This window comes from Pseudochaenichthys georgianus, chromosome 10, assembly GCF_902827115.2.
Source record: "Pseudochaenichthys georgianus chromosome 10, fPseGeo1.2, whole genome shotgun sequence".
Lineage (NCBI taxonomy): Eukaryota > Metazoa > Chordata > Actinopteri > Perciformes > Channichthyidae > Pseudochaenichthys > Pseudochaenichthys georgianus.
The window spans coordinates 4,779,815-4,790,322 of NC_047512.1; the positions used below are offsets into that span (position 1 = coordinate 4,779,815).

General features: G+C 41.5%; 1 long non-coding RNA gene across 1 annotated transcript in view; it reads right to left on the reverse strand.

The window, feature by feature from the left end:
• Window positions 1–1,179: 1,179 nt before the first annotated feature.
• LOC139434658 (uncharacterized) overlaps window positions 1,180–10,508 on the reverse strand; it is a 41,800-nt gene continuing 32,471 nt past the window's right edge. The window contains exon 3 of the long non-coding RNA XR_011643996.1: window positions 1,180–1,219. This is a non-coding gene — a long non-coding RNA (uncharacterized lncRNA). The remainder of the gene's footprint in view (window positions 1,220–10,508) is intronic.

The following is a 10,508-nucleotide window of genomic DNA, read 5'->3' on the forward strand; positions in this document are numbered from 1 at the left end:
GCACACTGGGCTCACGGGGGCTGGAGAAAATAACACAATATAAATCTATTCTAGTAGACCTCAACAGTGGAAGTATGATCAGTAGAACTGGGACCTTTAAAGAGTGGGAATACGGACACAAACAGGACTCTAAAAGGGCCGTCGTGTTGCTCTGAACTGCTTAATGTGGAAATAGGCAGTTGTGAACAAGTCATTGATTTGCAAGTCACAAGGAAGTCTCAAGTCTTTGCATCTATTTCAAAATAAAGTCCCAAGTCAAGACATTGAATTTGAATCCCCTCACAGACTGAGTAAATGATCCACGTCATAGTTTACATCTCATTGGCATGGATACATTTATTGATGTTATTATATTGTATACTTCACTGTATTATGCCTTTTGTATTATCCATCTCATAGGATTTAAATTATTCTGCATTTTAACTTTTAGCTATCATACATTGTTGTGTTTTATCGTCAGGCATTGTGTTGCAAGCTTTGTTTCCATCCGAACAACGTTTTTGGGCATATATATATTCTCGTTATATTTTCTACAGTGGCGTAAAAAGATTTAACTGGATTTATTTTTATTCAGGCAGCGACATGAGGAAACAACCCAACCACCTGTAAGTGTCCTGGTCAGACAGCAGCACACATTCAGATGTGTTTTAAGCGCCACACGGAGAAGAAGGGAACCTGCGCGCTGACTGTAATGGAGGAGGCGGCAGCAGTCACCTGTTAGCAGGCCGACTGTGGAGTCTCACAGCGACCGTCTGCAGCTGACAGAGAGCAGAAAGACACTTAAGATAATTGGCTCCCATCCCTCCTGCCATCACCTGCGAAAGGAATTAAAATAAGAAATGGGGGGAAATGACTCTAAGCTCTCACAGCTCGACGTGGAATCATAAATCAACCGTCAGTCATCGCTGGAGGAGAGCGGCTCAGATTAATCATCGCCTGGCACCTTCCCCGTCCTCTTTCTTAAAGCCCAGCCATCTCAGTCATTAGCTCTCCACCCTTATGAGAGGTGTGACAGCGTGTGTGTGTGTGTGTGTGTGTGTGTGTGTGTGTGTGTGTGTGTGTGTGTGTGTGTGTGTGTGTGTGTGAGGGCGCACACACGCCAGGATGATCCTTAACCGTAATAGATTCCAGACGACGACTCAGCGAAGCCAGAGTCTGTGAACGCAGCCGTCCTGAGGACAAACACGGACATCTCTGCTGCATCTGCTGCATCTGCTATCTGCGACAGGATAGGAGGAAGAGGAGGAGGAGGAAGAAGAGAAGGAGGAGGAGGAAGAGGAGGAGGAGAAGGAGGAGGAAGAAGAGGAGGAGGAGGTGATGACATGTACAGTATCAAGGAGAAATCCTAACGGTTAGCTCCAGTTTGTATCTCGCATGAAAATCAAGGTATTACATAAATTAGCTTTGGTGGTGCATTCAACACAGTGAGAGGAGTTTAATTACAAAAGTGTACAAGAAATATAAATATACAAAAAAGTACAATATAAGAAAATGACAGTTTCCTCTGAGAATTACAAAAATGCAGAAATAAGCGTATCAATTGCCGGAGTCGTGCTGTTTTAGAAGTGGTAGAAATGTCCGGCAGTGGCTCAGTCGGTAGGGGCTTGGACTGTGAGCCGTAGGGCCGGCGGTTCAAATCCCCGAACAGACCTAAACAGAGTGCGGACTGCCACTTGGAGAGGTCCCTGGGCCCTGCCGTGGTGCCCTTGAGCAAGGCACCGGACGCCCACTGCTCCTAGTGCTCGACTCCTGGTGCTGGGGTGGGTTAAAAGCATGTGTGACCATTAAAGAGGGGTTCATCCCTCCCATTCTATCTATCTGAGAAATCGTTGCCACGGTGATAAATATTGTTGAAACACCTTAAAGTATAATAGCAATGCATTCTCTGCACATGTTTTGTTTCACGTCAGTGTCGATGGTAAATGATTCCTATTTACCTTCTGCCAACAAAACACAATATAGTAATTTCTGTTGAGAGCAACCATCTCTGTCGCAGGATAGGCTGGCCTGGGCAACAGTAAACAAACATGAAACAACAATAATAACCACATCAAATATATAAATGCATACAATTTCAAGGCTGCACTTAGAACAGTCATCTTGTGATCTCAGACTAATAACTACAATTACATTACGTGACATCAAACTGCAAAGGGAAGATGGGAGTCTCCCCAGAATGTCTTTATAAATGAATTAAGTGCCAGTGGCTGGTCCCGGGAAAGGTCACAGGGTTTAGAGCACAATCTTGAATGTGTGTCACTGCAAGTACATGTATACCCGCCTTCAGTTCAACATCTGACGAGTCACAGTCCTGCTCCTCTGAGGGTGAACCATCATCTTAGACCTTACATGTTAGCCCTGTAAGAAGCTTCATCCTCAGCATCCATTAGTAGCCGAGCAGCTTTCCTGGTGCACACGTTCCCCTCCAGAATACACTAGCTTTCTACTGACTCAGACGAGACGACGACGACGAGCTAAAAATACAGCTTTGATAATAAAAACGATGACGAAATGTATATTTTATTTTCGTTGACGAGACGAGACGGGACGAAGGTGTTGATGGTGGACTATCGGACTTTCAAAATGCAGGATATTTTCCCCCAATTGTCTTGTCTGTCAAAATATCCCTTAGTTGGGATTCTGGGAATTTGCACACGTCACTCATATGACACACAAGTAAAGTGTTAAGAGAGTGAAATGTTGCTTTACGAATGTCAATACTTGATTCCAATTTCAAATACCTGTTTTAGTTTAAAGAGTGAAAACATTTTGACTAAAAGGTAATGATTTGTCCTCGACTAAAATGTTTGAGTTGTTGTCGACTACACTAAAACTATGAAGAATAAAAAGGACTGAAATGTGACTAAAAATAATAATAATTTTCGTCTAAAAACTAAATCTAAAATAGCTCGCAAAATTATCTTCCGAGCGTGTGCAGGGATGGTTTATCATTTAGAAAAACCAAAACATCATGTCCCCACAGATTTCTTTCATGTGTTATAATTGTTTCCTCTGACGGTGCTTCTCCTTCTCCCTTTGTGCATTGTGGCATTTTAGGATAAAAAAAGGTGTCCATCAACGCCACACTCCACCGTGAGGCGCATTCATCTTTTGTGTTTTCATTCTTCAACGTGAACGCACTCGATCTGGGACCGAGAGACCGAGAGCTCAAAGCTCCTTTTATGCAAACATCATGTCAATAAAGATTAATTGAATTTGATTGAGAGACACACAAAGCGCGATGAAGGACGATGAGACGTTTGTGTGTGTGTGTTGGTGTGTGTGTTGGTGTGTGTGAAGCCTCCCGCTCAGCCTCTCCTGACCTCCCGCCTTTATTTAAGTGTTGAAAGAGGCAATTTGCCTGCACACCGCCTGCGTCCTCCGCCCGCCGCTCCGTCTGAAGTAATCTGCCATTTCAGACCCATTTTTACCTGATTGCTTCGTCAGGAACGAAGTGACACCGAGGTCGCACGCTCGAGTGGAATGTAGATGCAATACAAACACTGTACGCCCACAGATTGAAAATGAGGAGTGGACTTGAGAGAGGGGAATAAAAAAGAAAAAACATATTGCTGACATTCTCGACTCGAGGCGGAGCTGATAAAAATGCCGGGTGTTTGAAAAGAAGTGGAGGCAGGTAGACCTTCAACATCGCTGTGATCTGAAACCTGCAGGTGGAGCGGAAAGAGACGACTTCTGTTAGCTTGTATTCAGGAGAGGACTCTTTAAAGTAGAGACACTACATACTGATATACACCTGAACATCAGCAGGAGAGGACTCTTTAAAGTAGAGACACTACATACTGATATACACCTGAACATCAGCAGGAGAGGACTCGTTAAAGTAGAGACACTACATACTGATATACACCTGAACATCAGCAGGAGAGGACTCTTTAAAGTAGAGACACCACATACTGATATACACCTGAACATCAGCAGGAGAGGACTCTTTAAAGTAGAGACACTACATACTGATATACACCTGAATATCAGCAGGAGAGGACTCGTTAAAGTAGAGACACTACATACTGATATACACCTGAACATCAGCAGGAGAGGACTCTTTAAAGTAGAGACACTACATACTGATATACACCTGAACATCAGCAGGAGAGGACTCTTTAAAGTAGAGGCACTACATACTGATATACACCTGAACATCAGCAGGAGAGGACTCTTTAAAGTAGAGACACTACATACGGATATACACCTGAACATCAGCAGGAGAGGACTCTTTAAAGTAGAGACACTACATACTGATATACACCTGAACATCAGCAGAAGAGGACTCTTTAAAGCAGAGACACTACATACTGATATACACCTGAACATCAGCAGGAGAGGACTCTTTAAAGTAGAGACACTACATACTGATATACACCTGAACATCAGCGGGAGAGGACTCTTTAAAGTAGAGGCACTACATACTGATATACACCTGAACATCAGCAGGAGAGGACTCTTTAAAGTAGAGACACTACATACTGATATACACCTGAACATCAGCAGGAGAGGACTCTTTAAAGTAGAGACACTACATACTGATATACACCTGAACATCAGCAGGAGAGGACTCTTTAAAGTAGAGACACTACATACTGATATACACCTGAACATCAGCAGAAGAGGACTCTTTATAGCAGAGACACTACATACTGATATACACCTGAACATCAGCAGGAGAGGACTCTTTAAAGTAGAGACACTACATACTGATATACACCTGAACATCAGCAGGAGAGGACTCTTTAAAGTAGAGACACTACATACTGATATACACCTGAACATCAGCAGGAGAGGACTCTTTAAAGTAGAGACACTACATACTGATATACACCTGAACATCAGCGGGAGAGGACTCTTTAAAGTAGAGACACTACATGCTGATATACACCTGAACATCAGCAGGAGAGGACTCTTTAAAGTAGAGACACTACATACTGATATACACCTGAACATCAGCAGGAGAGGACTCTTTAAAGTAGACACACTACATAAAATGTAATGTATGAATTGTTATTTTAAAACCACATGTCTACATGTATTGTTGTCAGAGTTGCATCATGGCAGTGAACATATTGATTTAAGCTGCTTCCCTGCAGCCGATGGAGACTCTAATAAATCATAAGACACTTAGTCAACTAATATAACTCGTTTTTACATTCGTTTTATGAGAAAATTAGAAATTAAAGCATCACAAAAATGTCTGATTTGTGTTTTAATTGAATTTGTGTTTGAATCGAGTTGCATTACTAGAGGGATCTCTTCAGATCCCTCTAGTAATGCAACTCGATAGATTTTAATCCTTCTTTTGGTTTTTGTGAACAATTTCGAATTAATTAGTCACAGAAATCCCTAAATAATTAGTCAACAAAGGATTTAGAGGACACAGCTTGTGGTTTGATTATAACACTGCATTAGCACACTTAAACAAGAAGAAGAACAAAGCACTGATTCATCATCACGCTTTAATTAGCTGTTGTTCATCAACTAAAAAAACTTGTGAAAGCACGAGGTATGATCCCGAGATTTCTTTCATAACAACACCGGGCCAAAGTATAGTGGCGAAAATGAATTTTTAACAAACACAAAAACATCGCTTCGCATCCTGTTTGGTTTGGTAAATGAAGGATAATGTGTGCATATGCGTCTTCATGCTTTTTATGTGTGTGTGTGTGTGTGTGTGTGTGTGTGTGTGTGTGTGTGTGTGTGTGTGTGTGTGTGTGTGTGCGTGCGTGCGAATGGACAAAAGCAGTTGATTATTGCCATGGAAACAGTCCAGGAAACATGAGGCAGTGAGGTCCACACACACACACACACACACACACACACACACACACACACACACACACACACACACACACACACACACACACAATGTGTTTATAGATCGCCACTTGTACTGCGCTGTATAATAAACCCAGAGGACACGCACCATTAGACATTCACTTTGCCTTCCCAGACACAAAATGCACAACATGGCCGACAGTCTGTGGACACCTGAGCGTCCCAGTGAGAGGTGAGAGAACATGTGATCTCTTTATAAGGGTCATTATTCTGCTGCTGGCTCCTCTCTGCAGGGACTGCCTCCCAGTCGGGCTAAAATAAAGACACTGAGATGTTTTCCCGTACATAACTATCTCGTGCTTTCATATGTTTGGATGCAATATTATTTTTTGGAAATGTGGTCAGCAAGCAAAGAGAACGACAGACTTTTAACTTATAATGACTAATGTTCCAATTAAACATTTAATACTGGATTTTTTTTTTTTTTATATATGTATATTTTAGGGGTACATCAGCAGGAGAGGACTCTTTAAAGTAGAGACACTACATACTGATATACACCTGAACATCAGCAGGAGAGGACTCTTTAAAGTAGAGACACTACATACTGATATACACCTGAACATCAACAGGAGAGGACTCTTTAAAGTAGAGACAATACATACTGATATACACCTGAACATCAGCAGGAGAGGACTCTTTAAAGTAGAGATACTACATAATGATATACACCTGAACATCAGCAGGAGAGGACTCTTTAAAGTAGAGACACTACATACTGATATACACCTGAACATCAGCAGGAGAGGACTCTTTAAAGTAGAGACACTACATACTGATATACACCTGAACATCAGCAGGACAGGACTCTTTATAGTAGAGACACTACATACTGATATACACCTGAACATCAGCAGGAGAGGACTCTTTAAAGTAGAGACACTACATACTGATATACACCTGAACATCAGCAGGAGAGGACTCTTTAAAGTAGAGACACTACATACTGATATACACCTGAACATCAGCAGGAGAGGACTCTTTAAAGTAGAGATGCTACATACTGATATACACCTGAACATCAGCAGGAGAGGACTCTTTAAAGTAGAGACATTACATACTGATATACACCTGAACATCAGCAGGAGAGGACTCTTTAAAGTAGAGACACTACATACTGATATACACCTGAACATCAGCAGGAGAGGACTCTTTAAAGTAGAGACACTACATACTGATATACACCTGAACATCAGCAGGAGAGGACTCTTTAAAGTAGAGACACTACATACTGATATACACCTGAACATCAGCAGGAGAGGACTCTTTAAAGTAGAGACACTACATACTGATATACACCTGAAACATCAGCAGGAGAGGACTCTTTAAAGTAGAGACACTACATACTGATATACACCTGAACATCAGCAGGAGAGGACTCTTTAAAGTAGAGATGCTACATACTGATATACACCTGCACATCAGCAGCAGAGGACTCTTTAAAGTAGAGACGCTACATACTGATATACACCTGACATCAGCAGGAGAGGACTCTTTAAAGTAGAGGACACTACATACTGATATACACCTGAACATCAGCAGGAGAGAACTCTTTAAAGTAGAGACACTACAGACTGATATACACCTGAACATCAGCAGGAGAGGACTCTTAAAGTAGAGACGCTACATACTGATATACACCTGAAACATCAGCAGGAGAGGACTCTTTAAAGTAGAGACACTACATACTGATATACACCTGAACATCAGCAGGAGAGGACTCTTTAAAGTAGAGACACTACATACTGATATACACCTGAACATCAGCAGGAGAGGACTCTTTAAAGTAGAGACGCTACATACTAATATACACCTGCACATCAGCAGCAGAGGACTCTTTAAAGTAGAGACGCTACATACTGATATACACCTGAACATCAGCAGGAGAGGACTCTTTAAAGTAGAGACACTACATACTGATATACACCTGAACATCAGCAGGAGAGAACTCTTTAAGTAGAGACACTACAGACTGATATACACCTGAACATCAGCAGGAGAGGACTCTTTAAAGTAGAGATGCTACATACTGAATATACACCTGAACATCAGCAGGAGAGGACTCTTTAAAGTAGAGACACTACATACTGATATACACCTGAACATCAGCAGGAGAGGACTCTTTAAAGTAGAGGACACTACATACTGATATACACCTGAACATCAGCAGGAGAGAACTCTTTAAAGTAGAGACACTACATACTGATATACACCTGCACATCAGCAGCAGAGGACTCTTTAAAGTAGAGACACTACACACTGATATACACCTGAACATCAGCAGGAGAGGACTCTTTAAAGTAGAGACACTACATACTGATATACACCTGAACATCAGCAGGAGAAGACTCTTTAAAGTAGAGACACTACATACTGATATATACCTGAACATCAGCAGGAGAGGACTCTTTAAAGTAGAGACACTACATACTGATATACACCTGAACATCAGCAGGAGATTATGTCTTCTTTAATAATAAAATAAAAATCTCTTTATCTGTGTCTTTGAAAAGAGTTAGAGCTCATGGACAGTAATAATAAATGGTCTCACAGACATAGCTGCAGAATAGCTTCTTCCGTGACCTTACCTAGGTCGAGTTTACCATTTACTTTTCTTTTTTAAATGTATTTATTTGTTGTATAGATCTTTTTGCGAGTTTCTTGTCAGTGTTGTGACTCATTTTCTAGCCAGACCGCTTTCTTGTTTTTGGAAGTACTGATCAAAGTCCAGAAAGTCCGACAGTCTGAATTAATTAATACAAAAATCATTACAATTCATCACATTTATATATTTGTACTTTGTGATAAAAGATGGATTATTGCATTCTGTGTAGATGATAAGCATGATCCAAAGATCAAATCAACATGTTAAATCTCATTACCACAATTTAATGAGCTCATAATCCAAATAAATCAAACCAGTAATCCGTTAACAAGTATATCAAATGGTGCTTTGTGACGATGATTCTGAATATCCCACTTTTATCTTTTGATCTTGGCAGAGTAATCGCAGAATATCAAACCGTTTTCTTTTGATTGTAATTGGATATTCTTGTTATTCTGAGATATGAAGCTGTGCAAGAATATAAAACTGTATTTAATCATATCTATGGGTGAAACCAAAGAGAATTTCCTAAACACAATAGCTCTAATTAGATTAACTGTGAACGGGTCTGAATATTTGCTAATAGCTCCTTTTTGTGATCTAAAAAATGTGTCTGACTTCGTAATTGCTGGCAGACTTGTGTGACAGACAGGCGCTGTGGGAAAATATCACACACGCAGTTATTGTCAAAGAAGCAACGGCACATATTCCCTCAGTTATCAGCTCAAGCATTCAAGTGTGAAGATGAAAGAAACTTTTCCCTACAAACAAACTTGCAGCAAACTTTGAGATGATTGGTTCATAGCAACAATGGGCCTAGCAACGGCTTAGCAACCCCATTGTTTTGTTATGAAAATGTATCTATATTTATTAGGGCTGTCAGTCGATTAAAATATTTAATCGCGATTAATCGCACATTTTTGATCTGTTCTAAATGTACCTTAGAGGAATATTTTTCCAGTTTTTAATACTCTTATCAACATATGAGTGGACAAATATGCTTTATGCTAATGTTTATTATCATTTGAACAATGACAAATATTCTCATGAATATTAGACACAACAACCTGGAACCTCTCTCATTCAATACAAATGGGGTAGGTCTCTCGCTCGGGCCACACAGACACACACACTCCCGGTCCTCCCGATGGCCAGTCGGTGAGCGTGGAAGCGTGGTCTGCCACAAGCGGGCGGCAGGAGCGGGGCTGTCAGCATCAGCTTGTAGATGGTATTTTAAACTCGATGCGCTCTGAAACTACGGGGCGGCCGAGGAAAAAAAATACACATGCGTTAATCGCGTTAAAATAATTAGTGGCGTTAAAAAAAAATTGCGTTAACGCGTTATTAACGCGTTAACTTGACAGCCCTAATATTGATACACATTCTCGCGAGATCTATCAGGGGTCGTTGTTCGCTCACATCGCTCTAAACGCTCGAGTTTCACCCACGGTTTCACCACGGCTGCCAGCTTAGACGCGCTGGCTCGGGAGCCAGGGGCGGATCTACCGGGGTGGCATGGGGTGGCAACTGCCACCCTAACAATAGCCTTGCCACCCCGGCTGCCACCCGAGTTGGCATCTTTGTTTTGAAGAAAAGTTGTGGCTCATCGCACATTATGAGAAAGTCTCTAATGTCCCGAGTGCAAGTGAATGCACCACAAGATGCACGTCATGTAACCCCTCCCCCGGTCCTGGCGCGAGAGTGGAAATATGATTGGTGGCGAATTCACTTGAACGGGGGAACGGCGCAAAACGAGAAGCTTTCGTTTCGGACCCAAGCACTGAAGGAATGAGGTAGTTGCGGTCTACACTGACAGAGAAGAGAACTGTCGTTTTGGCTGTACTCAGCATTGAATCAAAACGCACTAAAGCTGTTGATCTTAATACGTTTGTGAGGCGTTTTGCTGAACAAAATAGTAACGCTGCATTCAGCTGTAATAGACACGTCAATTGATGCTTGCTCACGGATGACTCGATGAGAAACAAACTGTTAAGATGATGACCTTGTATGCGTGTAATATTTTTTTCTTTGAGGGGTCTGCCCCAAAAAAACA